General features: G+C 40.1%; 1 pseudogene; it reads left to right on the forward strand.

The window, feature by feature from the left end:
* The first annotated feature begins 7,529 nt into the window (after positions 1 to 7,529).
* Positions 7,530 to 9,823, forward strand: LOC143673959 (mitogen-activated protein kinase 6 pseudogene; annotated as a pseudogene).
* The last annotated feature ends 9,429 nt before the right edge of the window (positions 9,824 to 19,252 follow it).

A 19,252-nucleotide genomic window follows, 5' to 3' on the forward strand; every position in this document is an offset into this window, starting at 1 on the left:
TCTCTAAGTACTTTAACTTGAGAAAAATAACCTCTGTTCTGAGACCAGAGACTTGCTGCTTGGGTGTTCACAAGCCAGTAAATGATATCTTTTAAGTTTGTTTCTTTTAAGAATCAAGGGGGAAAGTCTGGGGACATTTACAGACAGATTGAAAATCTACAATTCTTAAATCTCCAACTATAAATTATAGCTTCCCACTGCCTACCCTGATAAAATCAACTCAGCAATTCAATTAACAAGCTTTACCACCATTGTCCAGATGCCCCTATCTGGCATTCCAGACCCTTAGTAATCTCACTTACCCATGTACACAGTATCATAGTAAATCACATGGCATTAATATCATTTATTCATTCAAAAAACACTAACTGATAGTAAACAGTATTTGCTTTGTGGGTAAACCCCTAAGTTCAGCCACACTGGTCCCCCATTCTCTTCCCTAATACTTTAATCTCTATCCCAACTCCGTGGATTTTCCAAAGCGTCTCCCTCTATTTGGAATGTCCTTCTCTCCCTTCCACTTGTAAAAATCAGCAAAGTCTTAAAGCCTAATAGATTTCTGTGCTCCTTGAAGCTCCCCGAATGGTTCCAGACCACATAAATCTATCTTTAATAGACTAGTATAAAATTTATTATATAAATGATACAGTTTAGTCTTTCATTATATATTTTGCTATATGATCTTCACCACCACTTACTATCCACTTAATTTCCCTGAACCTCAAAATCCTCATCTGTAAAATGTGAATAATAACACTGAACAGAGATAGCGCTTGGGCAGATTAAATTAGATAATATTAGGTTAAACCATATGAAACTGCAAAACAGCCTAATACATTTTAAGCCTTTAAGTTAGCATTTAGCATGTAGTCAGTACAATTTGGTGATAGTGGTCATGTCCACTCTTGTTCTAATTCTTATTGTTGGTGCAAGCATTTTTTTCTCCCTAACAGATAATTTGAAAGGTTTTTTAAGCCAAATATATATTTCTATTATCTGTCACTGTGCCTTTGTCAGGTGGGTTCCATTCCATTTAATTTAGCAAACCCATTGACTTGATGAGTTCCAGGCTAGAACTTAGGCCCAGAATCCAACCACTTCTCACCCCCTCCACCGCCAGCTGGGCAGCACCCATGGCCACAATCACCTCTCACCTGTCTCCACCTTGCCCCCAACAGTGTATTCTTAATACAGATCCCAGAGTGATCCTTTAAAACTTGTCCCCATTTTGGTCAAAAAACATTCAAAACCTTCACACTGGCCCACAAAACCCTCCATGCTTGGGCCTCCTGCTATTTGCTAACCTCATCTCTTCACTTCACTCCCTTCAGGCACAGGACCTCTGTGCTGTTCCTCAAATACACCAGGGTCTTTGTACTTGCCAGAGATGCTCCTCTTCGTGACTCACTCCCTTGCCCTCTCAATGAGGCTTATTTTAAATTTGCAATCCATCCTCCAACCCTGAGTTCCCAATCCCTTTATTCGCCTCTTTGTCTTTCTGCAACATATTTTATAAATACATATATATATAATTAAATATCTATTATTTGTTGCCTGAGTTCCCCTTCATCTACCCCTTCCTTTACTAGAATGTACCTCCACAGAGCAGGGATCCTTGCCTTTTTTGTTCTAAACCCCAAGTTCCTAGAATACTGTTGGGCACATCATAGTCAATAAACATTTGTAGAATGAATGAATACCTTCCCTTCCCTCTTTACTTTCTCCCGAAGCAGACTTTATCCCATCTCCAGGTTTCACATAAGCCAAATCCTCTCACATCTACTTCTACACCCTGGACTTTTCTGAGCTTGAAGCTGCACACCAGCATCCTCAGCCACCTCAAACTCACATACACATTCCCCGTGGAGCAGCTAAAATTCAAATCTAGTCATGTCACACCTTCCTGAAATTCCTTCTATTGCTTCCCATTACTCTTGGGACAAAGAATGAAATTCTTAACATTTCCTGCAGGACCTGGTCCCAATCCACCTTCCTTGGTCTATACTCCACCCTTTACTCATTCCAGCTAGGCTGGCCTTTCAGTTCTTCAAAAGTACTACCTTTCATATGATCTAGAGCTTTGCTTAGCTAATTGGCTCTAATATCACTCTCTCTAGGAAGCCTTTCCTGACATTCCTGGGACAAGCCTTCTTGGTTTAACTGCCATATTTTATAAAGGGGCACAGTGCAACTCTTCATAATACTCAGTAGAGTGAAAACTCAATATCTGTCTTCCTGCTTCATGAGTGCAGGGTCCGTGTCTGTCATGTTCTCTACCATACGTCCCAGTGCCCAGCTCAGTGCTTGGCACAAAGCAGGTAGTTAATAAAGTCTTATTAAACAAATGAAGAAACTGGTGTGGCTACAAATGGAGGACACTCTGCTCTGTTCCCACATTCCCAAATCCTCCTCCTCAATGTCTTCAAATCAAGATGACAGGGAGAGGACAGTAGAAGATGGAGAGATGCCCTGAGCTCTGAGCCAGCAATTCCATGTCTAGAAAGCATGACACTATCTAGTAGCCAGGGGACAGTTTATTTTATCCCATGAAGTAAGGGAGGAGGAGGATGGCATAATGGGAATAATGTTGTATTTAGGGTAAGAAATGTAGAGTTAAAATTCCAGGCAGATCTCTTGATCTGTGTGGTTTTTGATGTGTCTCACCATCTGAGCCTCCCTCCCCTCATTTGTAAAGCATAGATAATAATCCCCACTTCAAAGTTTTGCTGTATTAAGTGGGATACTATACGTGAAAATGTTTCATAAGCTCTAAGCCCTATAATGCCCCCCCATAAGTACCTCTGTCTGATTGCTATCCCCATGCATGAGTGTTGCTATCTCTTAAAATTCATTAAAATGAAATAAATCAGGGGAGCTCCAGGATGGCAGAATAGGGTAGATCAAGTTCACCCCTGCTCCACGGAAAAGTTAGAGAAGGGAAAGGAGGGTGACTGAGATGGCAATATAAGAGTGCAACTGACCAGGGAGAGTCTTCTACAACACACAGGGTGGCCCTGGTTACAGAAGCTGAGGAACTGAGAAGCAGAGAACAGGAGCTTAACACGGAAGCCCAGAGTTCACAGGAGTGCACTGGATGGAGAGACAGGGACTAGGAAGTAAGCCAAGCCGCGTTCCTTCAACACGATACCCTCATCAGCACAGCCCCATGACCCGCAACTCTCCCCACACCCTATGCACCTAAAACCATCACCCGCCCTCACTCCCCACACTCCAAGTGTCCCTGCCCCACCAACCCCCAGCACGTATACCTGCCTACACCCCCACCCCAAGTGCAGCCCAACCCACCTCTCCTGTACCCCTCCCAAGCACTACCTGCCCCCCACCCCACTCCCTGTAAACTGTTGCCAGCACATAAAAGCTGCAGTCACTTAAGTGTTGCACAGCCTCACCCCACACATCACTGAGCTCTGTGCATCAGTTTAGGGTACTCCTAGACCCGTGCATGTGCCTGGCCTGCAGTCATGCCCCTTAGCTCTGGGAATATCAGTTAACAGCACTCTTAGACCCACGCATGCACACGGCCAGTCATGCCCCCCAGCTCTGGGAAAGCACTGACCTGCCCAGCCGGCTCACATTGCCCCAGCCCACGCAGGCACCACACCGACCCACTGCCATAGCTCTGCACATGTGCACAAAAAGCCCTGCGCCCTAGACCAGTGCACACCAGGGTTATGACCCCCAGACCCATGCACCTGCACAGCTACACCCTCCTTGGCTGCTGGGTGCCCATGTTCACAGGCACCACTGTGACATCTCCAACCTGCGCCATACCTGTGCTGCAATGTATCACCATACTGTTGTGCCCCATCCTGTGCCCTGCATCCTGCTACACATCCATTCTGCAAACAAAGGGCTTTAGACTACTAAAGGAAATCAACTTCCAAAATAAATCCATCAAGATATTCACATGCAACAAAAACAACAGAAGCTGACTAAGCATACCACAATGCAGACAGATACTGCCCAGCCTAACAACCAAATTAAGACACAGGAGTAGACACAGACGTTGGAACAACTAATCAAAGATGTTCATATAACTCTACTAAATAAAATAAGTGGGATGCTAATGACATAAAGGAGATCAAGAAGACAGTAGAAGAGCATAAAGAGGAATTTGAAAGAATAAATAGAAAAATAGCAGATATCACAGAGATTAAAGATTCTGCTGAAGAAATAAAAACATACTAGAGACACATAACAGCAGATGTGAAGCGGCAGAAGAAAGAATAAGCAAACTAAAGGACAAGATAACTGATTTTGAGCACTCAAAACAGCAAATGGTAAAAAAGATGGAAAAATTTACATTGGATCTCAGGGAAATGATAGACAAAAGAAAGCATACAAATATAAGAATCACTGGTGTCCCAGAAGGAGAAGAGAGGTGTAAAGGGCTAGGAAGAGTAGTTGAGGATATAATGGGGGAAAAACTTCCCAACCCTTATAAAGGACTTAAATATACAAGTCAAAGAAGCTCAAAGAACTTCAAACAGAATAAATCCAAATAGGCTTTCCCCACGACACATACTAATCAGTCTGTCAAAGGTTGAAAAGTAGTAGAAAATTCTGAAAGTGACAAGACAACCTATTACATACAAGGAAAACCACATAAGACTGAGTTCAGACTATTCAACTAACACCACAGAGGCAAGAAGGCAGTGGTATGATATATTTAAGATCCTGAAAGAGAAAGACTTCCAGCTAAGAATTCTGTACCCAGCCAAATTGTCCTTCAAAACTGAGGGAGAAAGGGCAGTGCAATGGTGGCTCAGTGGCAAAATTCTTGCCTCCATGCCGGAGACCTAGGTTCAATTCCTGGAGCCTGCCCATGACAAAAGGAAAAAAAAAAAAACTGAGGAAGAGATTAAAATTTTCACAGTCAAATAACCTGAAAGAATTTGTCAATAAGAGACTGGCCCTACAAGAAATACTAAAGGGAGTTCTGCTAGTTGAAAAAAAAAAACAGACAGGAGAGGGAGGTCTGGAGAAGGGCACAGAATTGAAGAGTACCAGTAAGGGTAACTTAAAGGATAAAAAGAGATAGAGGGAGATAAGATGATGGATTCAAGTAACAACTTTGAATGCTAACAGACTAAATTTGCCTATTAACAGATACAGATCAGCAGAATGGATTAAGAAATATAATCCAGATATATGCTGCTTATGAGAGACTCATCTTAGACACAAGGATACAAATAGATTGAAAGTGAAAGGATGGAAAAAGATTTTCCACACAAGTTGTAACCAAAAGAAAGCAAGATCATCTATACTAATATCGGACAAAATGACTTTAAATGTAAAGACATCATAAGAGACAAACAGGACACTGTGCCAGTCTGAATCTGTGGTGGACCCCAGAAAAGCCATGCCCTTTGATCCTCATTCAATATTGCTGGGTGGGAGCATTTTGATTGTTTCCATGAAGATGTGACCCACCCAATTGTGGGTGGTAAATTTGATTAGATGATTTCCATGGAGGTGTGTCTCCACTCACTGAAGGTGGAGTTGCTTGCTGGAATCCATTAAAAGAGGAAACATTTTGGAGTGAGTTCCTTTTTGGTAAAGCCACATGAAAGCCAGCAGATGACACCATGTTCACCATGTGCCTTCTCACTTGAGAGAGAAGCCCTGAACTTCATCGGCCTTCTTGAACCAAGGTATCTTTCCCTGGATGGATGCCTTAGAATGGACATTTCTATAGACTTGTTTTAATTGGGACATTTTCTCAACCTTAGAACTGTAAACTAGCAATTTATTGAAATACCCTTTTTAAAAGCCATTCCATTTCTGGTATATTGCATTCCAACAGCTAGCAAACTAGAACAGACACTATATATTAACTAAAGGGACAATTCACCAAGAAGAAATAACAATCATAAATATTATGCTCCCAATCAAGGAGCTCTAAAGTACATGAGACAAACATTGCAAAACTGAAGGGAGTGATAGATGTTTCAACAATATTAGTAGGAGTGTTCAATACACCACTCTCCTCTATAGATAGAACAACCAGACAGAAGATCAACAAGGAAACAGAGAAGTTAAACAACTTGATAAATGAATTAGACTTAACAGACATATATAGATCATTGCACCCCAAAACACAAGGTTAAACATTCTTCTCTAGTACTCATGGAACATTCTCCAGGATAGAACATATGGTGGGGCACAAAACAGGTCTTTATAAATTTTAAAACGTTGAGATTATTCAAAGCACTGTCTCTGATCACATGGGATGAAAGTGGATCTCAATAGCTACCAAAGAATGAGAACATTCACAAATATATGGAGATTAAATAACACACTCTTAAACAACCAGTGGGTCAAAGAAGAAATTGCTAGAGAAATCAGTAGCTATCTGGAGACAAATGGAAATGAGAATACAACTTATCAGAACTTATGGTTTGTGGCAAAGGCTGTGCTGAGAGGGAAATTTATTGCCCTAAATGTCTATCTTATAAAACAAGAAAGAGCAAAAATCGAGGACTTAACTGCTCACCTGGACAAACCAGAGAAAGAACAGCAAACTAAACCCAAAGCAAATAGAAGAAGAGAAATAATAAAGATTAAAGCAGAGTTAAATGAATGGGAGCAATAAAAGAACAACAAAAAGAATCTATAAAACCAAAAGTTGGTTCTTTGAGAAAAGCAACAAAATTGATGGGCCAATAGTAAGACAGACAAAGAAAAAAAGAGAGAGGATACAAATAAGCAAAATCAGAACTGAGAAGGGATACATTACCACAGAACCTGCAGAAATAAAAGAGGTCATGGGGTCGGGGTTACATGGTGGCGACTGCGGCAAAGCGGGAGCTTCGGAGACGTCACTGCCGCCAGCACAGCCGGAGACCTGAGCCAACCCTGGGGGCTGTCCGCGGGCCCCGCACTCTCGATGAGTCGGAGAAGTCTCGTTGTATCAGAATAAGATGGACGGTAGCTTTGATTGTGATTGTGGTGAGCTGGAGCCACCTGATCACTAACAAAAGACATCTGTTAACCAACAGCCACCAGAGCTTCCTGTTGAAATATATAGCAACAAAGGAAGAAAAGAAGCAAAACGGAAATAGTGCTTACTAGCACCTTAGAACGATGCTGCTCAGGACCAGTCCAACACTGAATGTATCTGCACTGTGAGGAGAATGTTCAGAGAAGCCTGTTATGTGCATATTTATTCACATTTTTGTTAAATGTTAAATCGTTTAGCACAAGTAAATCTGAGTGCATAGTATGTCATTTCATTCCGTTTGAGTTTCTTGAGTGTTTTCTTTAAATGTCTGCAGAGTTGCTGCCCCTCTCTTGAACTATGAATACTGCAATCTTTTTAATTCTCAGTATGAGTAGAGCATTTTGAGTTTTAAATCTAAGGGGAATGCAACAGCCTGGTTGGCATATGCAATGAACATCAAGAAACCATCTTGCTGTGGAAGCAAAATTATTTTTCTTCTCCCTTTTTGAAAGATCTTTTCTTTTGATGCCAGTTTTCTTCCTTGTTTACACAAGTTCAACAATTCAAAAGGAAGAGGCAATAGCAAGGGTTTCAAAATGGCAGAGAAATTTGAAAGTCTCATGAACATTCATGGTTTTGATCTGGGCTCTAGGTATATGGACTTAAAACCATTGGGTTGTGGAGGCAATGGCTTGGTTTTTTCTGCTGTAGACAATGACTGTGACAAAAGAGTAGCCATCAAGAAAATTGTCCTTACTGATCCCCAGAGTGTCAAACATGCTCTACGTGAAATCAAAATTATTAGAAGACTTGACCGTGATAACATTGTGAAAGTGTTTGAAATTCTTGGTCCCAGTGGAAGCCAGTTAACAGACGATGTGGGCTCTCTTACTGAACTGAACAGTGTTTACATTGTTCAGGAGTACATGGAGACAGACTTGGCTAATGTGCTGGAGCAAGGCCCTTTGCTGGAGGAGCATGCCAGACTTTTCATGTATCAGCTGCTACGTGGGCTCAAGTATATTCACTCTGCAAACGTACTGCACAGAGATCTCAAACCAGCTAATCTTTTCATTAATACTGAAGACTTGGTGCTGAAGATAGGTGACTTTGGTCTTGCACGGATCATGGATCCCCATTATTCCCATGAGGGTCATCTTTCTGAACGATTGGTTACTAAATGGTACAGATCTCCACGTCTTTTACTTTCTCCTAATAATTATACTAAAGCCACTGACATGTGGGCTGCGGGCTGCATCTTTGCTGAAATGCTGACTGGTAAAACCCTCTTTGCAGGTGCACATGAACTTGAACAGATGCAGCTGATTTTAGAATCTATTCCAGTTGTACATGAGGAAGATCGTCAGGAGCTTCTCAGCGTAATTCCAGTTTACATTAGAAATGACATGACTGAGCCACACAAACCTTTAACCCAGCTGCTTCCAGGAATTAGTCGAGAAGCACTGGATTTCCTGGAACAGATTTTGACATTTAGCCCCATGGATCGGCTGACAGCAGAAAAAGCACTCTCCCATCCTTACATGAGCATATATTCTTTTCCAACTGATGAGCCAATTTCAAGTCATCCTTTTCATATTGAAGATGAAGTTGATGATATTTTGCTTATGGATGAAACATTTATAACTGAGAAAGGTACCATGATTGTCAGTTTTCAGAGCATGATTGGCCTATACATAACAACTTTGATATTGAGGAAGTTCAACTTGACCCAAGAGCTCTGTCTGATGTCACTGATGAAGAAGTAGTACAAGTTGATCCTCGAAAATATTTGGATGGAGATCGTGAAAAGTATCTGGAGGATCCTGCTTTTGATACCAATTACTCTACTGAGTCTTGTTGGCAGTACCAAGATCATCACGAAAACAAATATTGTGATCTGGAGTGTAGCCATACTTGTAACTACAAAATGAGGTCATCATCATATTTAGATAACTTAGTTTGGAGAGAGAGTGAAGTTAATCATTATTATGCACCCAAGCTTATTATAGATCTTTCCAATTGGAAAGAACAAAGCAAAGAAAAATCAGATAAGAAAGGCAAGTCAAAATGTGAAAGGAATGGATTGGTTAAAGCTCAGATAGCTCTACAGGAAGCATCACAGCAACTGGCTGAAAAAGAAAGGGAAAAGAATCAGGGATTTGACTCTGATTCCTTTATTGCAGGAACTATTCAACTTAGTTCACAACATGAGCCTACTGATGTTGTTGATAAATTAAATGACTTGAATAGCTCAGTGTCCCAACTAGAATTGAAAAGTTTGATATCAAAGTCAGTAAGCCGAGAAAAAGAGGAAAAAGGAATGGCCAATTTGGCTCAATTAGAAGCCTTGTACCAGTCTTCTTGGGATAGCCAGTTTGTGAGTGGTGGGGAGGATTGTTTTCTCATAAGTCAGTTTTGTTGTGAGGTAAGGAAGGATGAACAGACTGACAAGGAAAACACTTACACCAGTTACTTGGACAGGTTCTTTAGCAGGAAAGAAGATGCTGAAATGCTAGAAACTGAGCCAGAGGATGGGAAGCTTGGGGAGAGAGGAAATGAGGAAGGATTTCTGAACAACAATGGGGAGTTCCTCTTTAACAAGCAGCTTGAATCCATAGGCATCCCACAGTTTCACAGTCCAGTTGGATCACCACTTAAGTCAATACAGGCCACATTAACACCTTCTGCTATGAAATCTTCCCCTCAAATTCCTCATAAAACATACAGCAGCATTCTGAAACATCTAAACTAAAAACACTCAGCAGACATTTCTCTTTGTATTCTTCATGAAAGTGTTTTGTCTTTTTTATTACTAGTGTTTAAGTCATTTTTTACTTGAATCAGATGGTGTCACTTTAGTAAGGATTTCATTAGTTTTTGGTTTTTAAAACCCAGACTTATTTTCTACATGTGAGATAGTTTTCATTTTAACTGGCATGTCGTTTGCACACAAAGATTTTAAAAATAGAGCAAAATAATGCAATGCAGGCAGAGACAAAAGAAATGCACTAAGTAAAAACATTCTCTCCTAGAACAATGATCTGTTTTACAGGAAACAAATCTTACCTTGAAATTTACACAGTGAGACTGTACATAATGGCATGAAAATATCTATTTTTTTCCTAAAACATTTTTTCATTCATGAGTATTTTCAAGTTTTTCATACTGTACATATTTCTTAAAACACACGATACCAGCAGTAACTGAAAATGAATGCCGAATTTGGTACACATGTGTTATCTACCTCAAGGTAACAAAAGTATGTGGCAAAACATATACCACCCATAGTGCTTCACAATACGCACTTCTATTTAGCCAGCGTTTATTATAGTAAACTATTCTCAAGATTCATTCACTGTTTATAAATGTTCTGGTATGCATTCTTTATAGTGAAGTGTTAATACATCACATCTTATTTATTTTTAGTAAATCAGTATATTTTCTGTATTTAATTATATAGAAAGTTAACTTAGTTTTGAAATTTATTTACAAATACACTTTTTCCATTTGGCACTATGGTTTGTTGCCTACCTAGCTGAATATATAATGTCAGCTTATTCTAAGGTTGTCCACGTACTTAATTTACTTAAGTGTTCATTTTAAGTAAAGAGCTCACTGTGTATAGGAATTTGTATTTTGGAGGTGCTTGATCTATCTACAAAGAAAAATTAGGAATTACTTTATTATAAAATGCTCCTAGAAGTCTTAATTGTGTTTATTTTTTAAAACAAACTGTAATGTTAGACTTGTGTGCATGGAAGTAATTAAGGTACATCATTATTGTAGTTTAAAAGTTCATGATAAGACATTTTGTTTTTACTGTATGTTTTTACTGAATGATATATTTCCTGTCCCCCAAGGCAAGCATGAATAAAATTAGGTTAAATGTAGCATGTGACATCGCAGTCTCTTAGAAATTTGTTTCATCTATTTTATTTTATTGAATACTGTCTGTATCTTTGGTTATCCTGTTTAAAGAAAAAGGACAAATAAAACATGGCCAGCAAAAAAAAAAAAAAAAGAAGTCATAAGAGGATACTATGAACAACTATATGCCAAAAAACTACACAACTTAGATGAAATGGACAAATTCCTGGAGACACAAACAAGCTACACTGACTCAAGAAGAAATAGAAGATCTTAACAAATCAATCACAAGTGAAGCGATTCAATCAGTTATCAAAAATCTTCCTACAAGAAAAGCCCAGGGCCAGATGGCTTCACAGGGGAATTCCATCAAACATTCCAAAAAGAACTAACATCAATCCTTCTCAAACTTTTCCAAAAATGTGAGGAAAAAGGAACTCTACTTAATTCATTTTATGAGGCTAACATCATTTTAATATCAAAGCAGGGTAAAGATGCTATAAGAAAGGAAAACTACAGTTCAATCTCCTTAATGAGCATAGATGCAAAAATTCTCTACAAAATATTAGCAAATTGAATCCAACAACACATTAAAAGAATTATACACCATGACCAAGTGTAGTTTATACCAGGAATGCAAGGATGGTTCAGCACAAGAAAATCAATTAATATAATACAGCACATTAACAAATCAAAAGGGAAAAATCACATGACCATCTTGATTGATGCTGGAAAACTATTCTACAAAATTCAACATTCCTTTCTGATAAAAACACTTCAAAAATAGGAATCAAAATACCTAGGAATAAATGTAACTACAGAGACAAAAAACCTATATAAAGAAAACTACAAAAAACTGTTAAAAGAAATCACAGAAGACCTAAATAGATGGAAGGGCATACCGTGTTCATGGATTGGAAGACTAAATATAGTTAAGATGTCAATCCTACCTAAATTGATTTACAGATTCAATGCAATACCAATCAAAATCCCAACAACTTATTTTTCAGAAATAGAAAAACCAATAAGCAAATTTATCTGAAATGGCAGGGTGCCCCGAATTGCTAAAAACATCTTGAGGAAAAAAACGAAGTGGGAGGTCTCGCGCTGCCGGACTTTAAGGCATATTATGAAGCCACAGTGGTCAAAACAGCATGGTATTGGCATAAAGATAGATATATTGACCAATGGAATCGAATAGAGTGCTCAGATATAGACCCTCTCATCTATGGACATTTGATCTTTGATAAGGCAGTCAAGCCAACTCACCTGGGACAGAACAGTCTCTTCAATAAATGGTGCCTAGAGAACTGGATATCCATATGCAAAAGAATGAAAGAAGACCCATATCTCACACCTTATACAAAAGTTAACTCAAAATGGATCAAAGATCTAAACATTAGGTCTAAGACCATAAAACAGCTAGAGGAAAATGTAGGGAGATATATTATGAAACTTACAATTGGAGGTGGTTTTATGGACCTTAAATCTAAAGCAAGAGCACTGAAGAAGGAAATAAATAAATGGGAGCTCCTCAAAATTAAACACTTTTGTGCATCAAAGAACTTCATCAAGAAAGTAGAAAGACAGCCTACACAATGGGAGACAATATTTGGAAATGACATATCAGATAAAGGTCTAGTATCCAGAATTTATAAAGAGATTGTTCAACTCAACAACAAAAAGACAGCCAACCCAATTACAAAATGGGAAAAAGACTTGAACAGACACTTACCATAAGAAGAAATACGGATGGCCAAGAGGCACATGAAGAGATGCTCAATGTCCCTGGCCATTAGAGAAATGCAAATCAAAACCACAATGAGATATCATCTCACACCCACCAGAATGGCCATTATCAACAAAACAGAAAATGACAAGTGCTGGAGAGGATGCGGAGAAAGAGGCACACTTATCCACTGTTGGTGGGAATGTCAAAGGGTGCAACCACTGTGGAAGGCAGTTTGGCGGTTCCTCAAAAAGCTGAATATAGAATTGCCATACGACCCAGTAATACCATTGCTAGGTATCTACTCAAAGGACTTAAGGGCAAAGACACAAACGGACATTTGCACACCAATGTTTATAGCAGCGTTATTTACAATTGCAAAGAGATGGAAACAGCCAAAATCTCCATCAACAGAAGAGTGGCTAAACAAACTGTGGTATATACATACGATGGAATATTATGCAGCTTTAAGACAAGATAAACTTATGAACCATGTAATAACATGGATGGACCTAGAGAATATTATGCTGAGTGAATCCAGCCAAAAACTAAAGGACAAATACTGTATGGTCCCACTGATGTGAACGGACATTCGAGAATAAACTTGAAATATGTCATTGGTAACAGAGTCCAGCAGGAGTTAGAAACAGGGTAAGACAATGGGTAATTGAAGCTGAAGGGATACAGACTGTGCAGCAGGACTAGATACAAAAACTCAAAAATGGACAGCACAATAATACCTAATTGTAAAGTAATCATGTTAAAACACTGAATGAAGCTGCATCTGAGCTATAGGGTTTTTTTTGTTTTTGTTTGCTTGTTGGTTTGTTTGTTGTTGTTGTTTTTTACTATTATTACTACTTTTATTTCTTTTCTTTATATTAACATTTTATATCTTTTTCTGTTGTGTTGCTAGTTCCTCTAAACCGATGCAAATGTACTAAGAAACAACGATCATGCATCTATATGATGATGTTAAGAATTGCTGAGTGCATATGTAGAACGGTATGATTTCTAAATGTTGTGTTAATTTTTTTTTTTCTTTCTTTCCGTTAATAAAAAAAATTTAAAAAAAAAGAAAGTAGAAAGACAGCCTACACAATGGGAGACAATATTTGGAAATGACATATCAGATAAAGGTCTAGTATCCAGAATTTATAAAGAGATTGTTCAACTCAACAACAAAAAGACAGCCAACCCAATTACAAAATGGGAAAAAGACTTGAACAGACACCTCTCAGAAGAGGAAATACAAATGGCCAAAAGGCACATGAAGAGATGCTCAATGTCCCTGGCCATTAGAGAAATGCAAATCAAAACCACAATGAGATATCATCTCACACCCACCAGAATGGCCATTATCAACAAAACAGAAAATGACAAGTGCTGGAGAGGATGCGGAGATAGAGGTACACTTATCCACTGTTGGTGGGAATGTCAGATGGTGCAACCACTGTGGAAGGCAGTTTGGCGGTTCCTCAAAAAGCTGAATATAGAATTGCCATACGACCCAGCAATACCATTGCTGGGAATCTACTCAAAGGACTTAAGGGCAAAGACACAAACGGACATTTGCACACCAATGTTTATAGCAGCATTATTTACAATTTCAAAGAGATGGAAACAGCCAAAATGTCCATCAACAAAAGAATGGCTAAACAAACTGTGGTATATACATACGATGGAATATTATGCAGCTTTAAGACAAGATAAACTTATGAAGCATGTAATAACATGGATGGATCTAGAGAACATTATGCTGAGTGAGTCTAGCCAAAAACTAAAGGACAAATACTGTAAGGTCCCACTGATGTGAACGGACATTCGAGAATAAACTTGAAATATGTCATTGGTAACAGAGTCCAGCAGGAGTTAGAAACTGGGTAAGATAATGGGTAATTAGAGCTGAAGGGATACAGACTGTGTGACAGGACTAGATACAAAAACTCAAAAATGGACAGCACAATAATACCTAATTGTAAAGTAATCATGTTAAAACACTGAATGAAGCTGCATCTGAGCTATAGGTTTTTTCTTTTGGTTTTGTTTGTTTGTTTGTTTGTTTTTTACTATTATTATTACTTTAATTTCTTTTCTCTATATTAACATTCTATATCTTTTTCTGTTGTGTTGCTAGTTCTTCTAAACTGATGCAAATGTACTAAGAAACAACGATCATGCATCTATGTGATGATGTTAAGAATTACTGATTGCATATGTAGAATGGTATTATTTCTAAATGTTGGGTTACTTTCTTTTTTTCCGTTAATTAATAAAAAAAATAGGAATCAAAGGAAACTACCTCAATATGATAAAGGGAATATATGAAAAACCAATAGCTAGCATCATATTAAATGGAGAGAGACTGAAGGTTTTCCCCCTAAGATCAGGAACAAGACAAGGATGCCCTCTGTCACCATTATTATTCAACATTATGCTAGAAGTTCTAGCTAGAGCAATCAGGAAGGACAAAGAAATAAAAGGCATCCAAATTGGAAAGGAAGAAGTAAAACTTTCATTATTTGCAGATGATATACTATACTTGAAAAATCCTGAGAAATCTACAGCAAAGTTACTTGAGCTAATAAACAAATCAGCAAAGTGGCGGGATATAAAATTAATGTGCAAAAATCAGTAACATTTCTATATACAAGCAATGACCTGAGAGTCAGTTAAGGAAAAAATTCCAGTCAAAATAGCAGCTAAAAGAATCAAGTACTGGGCAGGTCACGGTGGCTCAGCAGGCAGAGTGCTCGCCTGCCATGCCAGAGGACCCGGGTTTGGTTCCCGGTGCCTGCCCATGTAAAAAAAGTAAAATTAAAGAAAAAGAATCAAGTACTTATGAATGAACTTAACTAGGGATGTGTATTAGTTAAGGTTCTCTAGAGAAACAGGATCAATAGGGAACACTTGCAAATATAAAATTTATAAAAGTGTCTCACGTGACCGCAGAAATGCAGAGTCCAAAATCCACAGGGCACACTGTGAAGCCAATGACTCCAACAGATGTTCTGGATGAACTCCACAGGAGAGGCTCACCAGCCGAAGCAGGAATGGAACCTGTCTCCTCTGAGTCCTCCTTAAAAGGCTTCCAGTGATTAGATTAATTAAGCATCACTCATTGTAGAAGACACTCCCCTTTGGCTGAATACAAATGAAATCAGCTGTGCATGCAGCTGACGTGATCATGACCTAATCCTATGAAATGTCCTCATTGCAACAGACAGGCCAGCATTTACCCAATCAGAAAACAGGTACCACAACTTGGCCAAGTTGACACATGTCCCCGACCATGACAGTCCACCCCTTGTCAACTTGGCAGCCATATATATATCACCGTAAACCATACTTAATTTCCAAATGAAAACAATAAAGCACACATTTTTTCCTTTTACCTGACAATACTCAATCGTCCTGCATATACTGGAAACACATTAAATCTCTCCAGAATACGGTGCAAATCCTTGGGCAACATTCATTCTTAAACTTGATATCTTACAACTTAAATAGTCTAACATAAATAAAACAGCATTACTGTCCTCGTTTCTGTAACTGATCATGTGGTCGAAGTTCATATTTATCACTACCTTCTTCCATTACCCATTCCATGTTCCCTTTACCCTCAGCAAGCACTTCAGCTGGCCGTGGTTCTTTGCCTGATGGGGTGACCCAAACCTTCATTCCGGAAGTTTCAGAGCCACTAGTAGTCCTGCCTGGATTGTGTTGTTGCAGTTTTCCATTGATTTTAATCACAGGGCATGGTAGTACTAAAAGACGCCCTAGGGGATCTCCTATATTCCAAGAAAACTCTTCTTTACCTCCATTATGTAGTTGCAGTCCTACTTCCTTCTGATAGTCAGGGTCAATTACCCCAGACAATAATGTAATCCCCTTCTTGGCTTGTTGATCCAGGGGCATGAGTAGCCCAAAGTGACCAGGTGGCAGTCCTAGATTCCAGTTCAGTGGAATCATTGTTGTTTCTCCTGGAGGAAGCACACCCCATTTAGGAACTAAAACCTGTAATCCAGCAGAACTCAGGGTAGCAGGGACAAGAAGCAAAAATTTTCCTAGTGGATCTCTAGGGGTAATAGTGAGTGGTATCACACCCATTTCCACCCCTTGGTTCCTGGACCCAAGGATCCTGGCTATGGGAGAAACAGCACCATACAGCGGATGCTGATTCAGAGCATACACAGCTTCCTGGAGAACATTACCCCAGCCTTTCAAGTTTTTGCCACCTAGTTGGCACCATAATTGAGTTTTCAAAAGGCCATTCCACTGTTCTATCAATCCAGCTGCTTCTGGATGATGGGGAACATGGTAAGACCAGAGAATTCCATGAGCATATACCCATTCCCACACTTCATTGCTGTGAAGTGTGTCCCTTGATCCAAAGCAATGCTATGTGGAATACCATGACGATGGATAAGGCATTCTGTAACCCACGGATGGTAGTTTTGGCAGAAGCACTGCGTGCAGGGAAAGCAAACCCATATACAGAGTATGTGTCTATTCCAGTTAGAACAAATTGCTGCCCCTTCCATGAAGGGAGTGGTCCAATGTAATCAACCTACCACCATGTAGCTGGCTGGCCACCTTGGGGGATGGTGCCATATCGGGGGCTGAGTGTGGGTCTCTGCTGCTGGCAGATTGGGCACTCAGCAGTGGTTGTAGCCAGGTCAACGTTGGTGAGTGGAAGTCCATGTTGCTGAGCCCATGCATAACCTCCATCCCTACCACCATGACCACTTTGTTCATGAGCCCATTGGGCAATGACAGGAGTTGCTGGGGAAAGAGGCTGACTGGTATCCACAGAACAGGTCATCTTATCCACTTGATTATTAAAATCTTTCTGTGCTGAAGTCACCCTCTGGTGTGCATTCACATGGGACGCAAATATCTTCATGTTTTTAGTCCACTCAGAAAGGTCTGTTCACATACTTCTTCCCCAGACCTCTTTGTCACCAATTTTCCAATTATGATCTTTCCAAGTCCCTGACCATCCAGCCAAACCATTAGCAACAGCCCATGAGTCAGTATACAAACGCACCTCTGGCCAGTTTTCCTTCCAAGCAAAATGAACAACCAGGTGCACTGCTCGAAGTTCTGCCCACTGGGAGGATTTCTCACCACTGTCCTTCAAGGACACCCCAGAAAGGGGTTGCAATGCTGCAGCTGTCCACTTTCGGGTGGTACCTGCATATCGTGCTGAACCATCTGTAAACCAGGCCCGAGTTTTCTCTTCCTCAGTCAATTCACTGTAAGGAACTCCCCAAGAGGCCATAGCTCTGGTCTGGGAAAGAGAAGGTAATGTGGCAGCAGGAGTGGAAACCATGGGCATCTGTGCCACTTCTTCATGTAACTTACTTGTGCCTTCAGGACCTGCTCTGGCTCTATCTTGTATAAACCATTTCTATTTTACAATAGAGCGCTGCTGTGCACGCCCATCTTTATGTCTTGGTGGGTCAGACAACACCCAACTCATGATAGGCAACTCAGGTCTCATGGTAACTTGGTGGCCCATGGTTAAGCGTTCAGTCTCTACTAAGGCCGAGTAGCAGGCCAAAAGCTGTTTCTCAAAAGGAGAGTAGTTATCTGCAGCAGATGGGAAGGCTTTGCTCCAAAATCCTAAGGGTCTGCGTTGTGATTCTCCTATAGGGGCCTGCCAAAGGCTCCAGATAGCATCTCTATTTGCCACTGACACTTCCAGCACCATTGGATTTGCTGGATCATATGGCCCAAGTGGCAGAGCAACTTGTACAGCAGCCTGGACCTGTTGCAGAGCCTCCTCTTGTTCAGGTCCCCACTCAAAATTAGCAGCTTTTCTGGTCACTCGATAAATGGGCCTGAGTAGCACACCCAAATGAGGAATACGTTGTCGCCAAAATCCAAAAAGACCAACTAGGCTTTGTGCCTCTTTTTTGGTTGTAGGAGGGGCCAGATGCAGCAACTTATCCTTCACCTTAGAAGGGATATCTCGACATGCCCCACACCACTGGACATCTAGAAATTTCACTGAGGTGGAAGGCCCCTGTATTTTTGTTGGATTTTATCTCCCATCCTCTGACACGCAAATGCCTTACCAGTAAATCTGGAGTAGTTGCTACTTCTTGCTCACTAGGTCCAATCAACATGATATCATCAATATAATGGACCAGTGTGATGTCTTGTGGGAGGCAGAAATGATCAAGGTCTCTGCGAACAAGATTATGATATAGGGCTGGAGAGTTGATATTCTCCTGAGGTAGGACAGTGAAAGTATATTGCTGACCTTGCCAGCTGAGCAAACTGTTTCTGGTGGTCCTTACTAATAGCTATTGAGAAAAAAGCATTTGCCAGATTAATAGCTGCATACCAGGTACCAGGGGATGTACTGATTTGCTCAAGCAATGATACCACATCTAGAACAGCAGCTGCAATTGGGGTTACTACCTGGTTGAGCTTACGATAATCCACTGTAATTTTCCAAGACCCATCTGTTTTCTGTGCAGGCCAAATAGGAGAGTTGAATGGGGATATGGTGGGAATCACCACCCCTGCATCTTTCAAGTCCTTAAGAGTGGCAGTAATCTCTGCAATTCCTCCAGGAATCCAGTATTGCTTCTGATTTACTATTTTGCTTGGTAGCAGCAGTTCTAGTGGCTTCCACTTGGCCTTTCCCACCATAATAGCCCTCACTTCACGAGTCAGAG

This window comes from Tamandua tetradactyla, chromosome 2 (assembly GCF_023851605.1).
Source record: "Tamandua tetradactyla isolate mTamTet1 chromosome 2, mTamTet1.pri, whole genome shotgun sequence".
NCBI classification, from domain to species: Eukaryota; Metazoa; Chordata; class Mammalia; order Pilosa; family Myrmecophagidae; genus Tamandua; species Tamandua tetradactyla.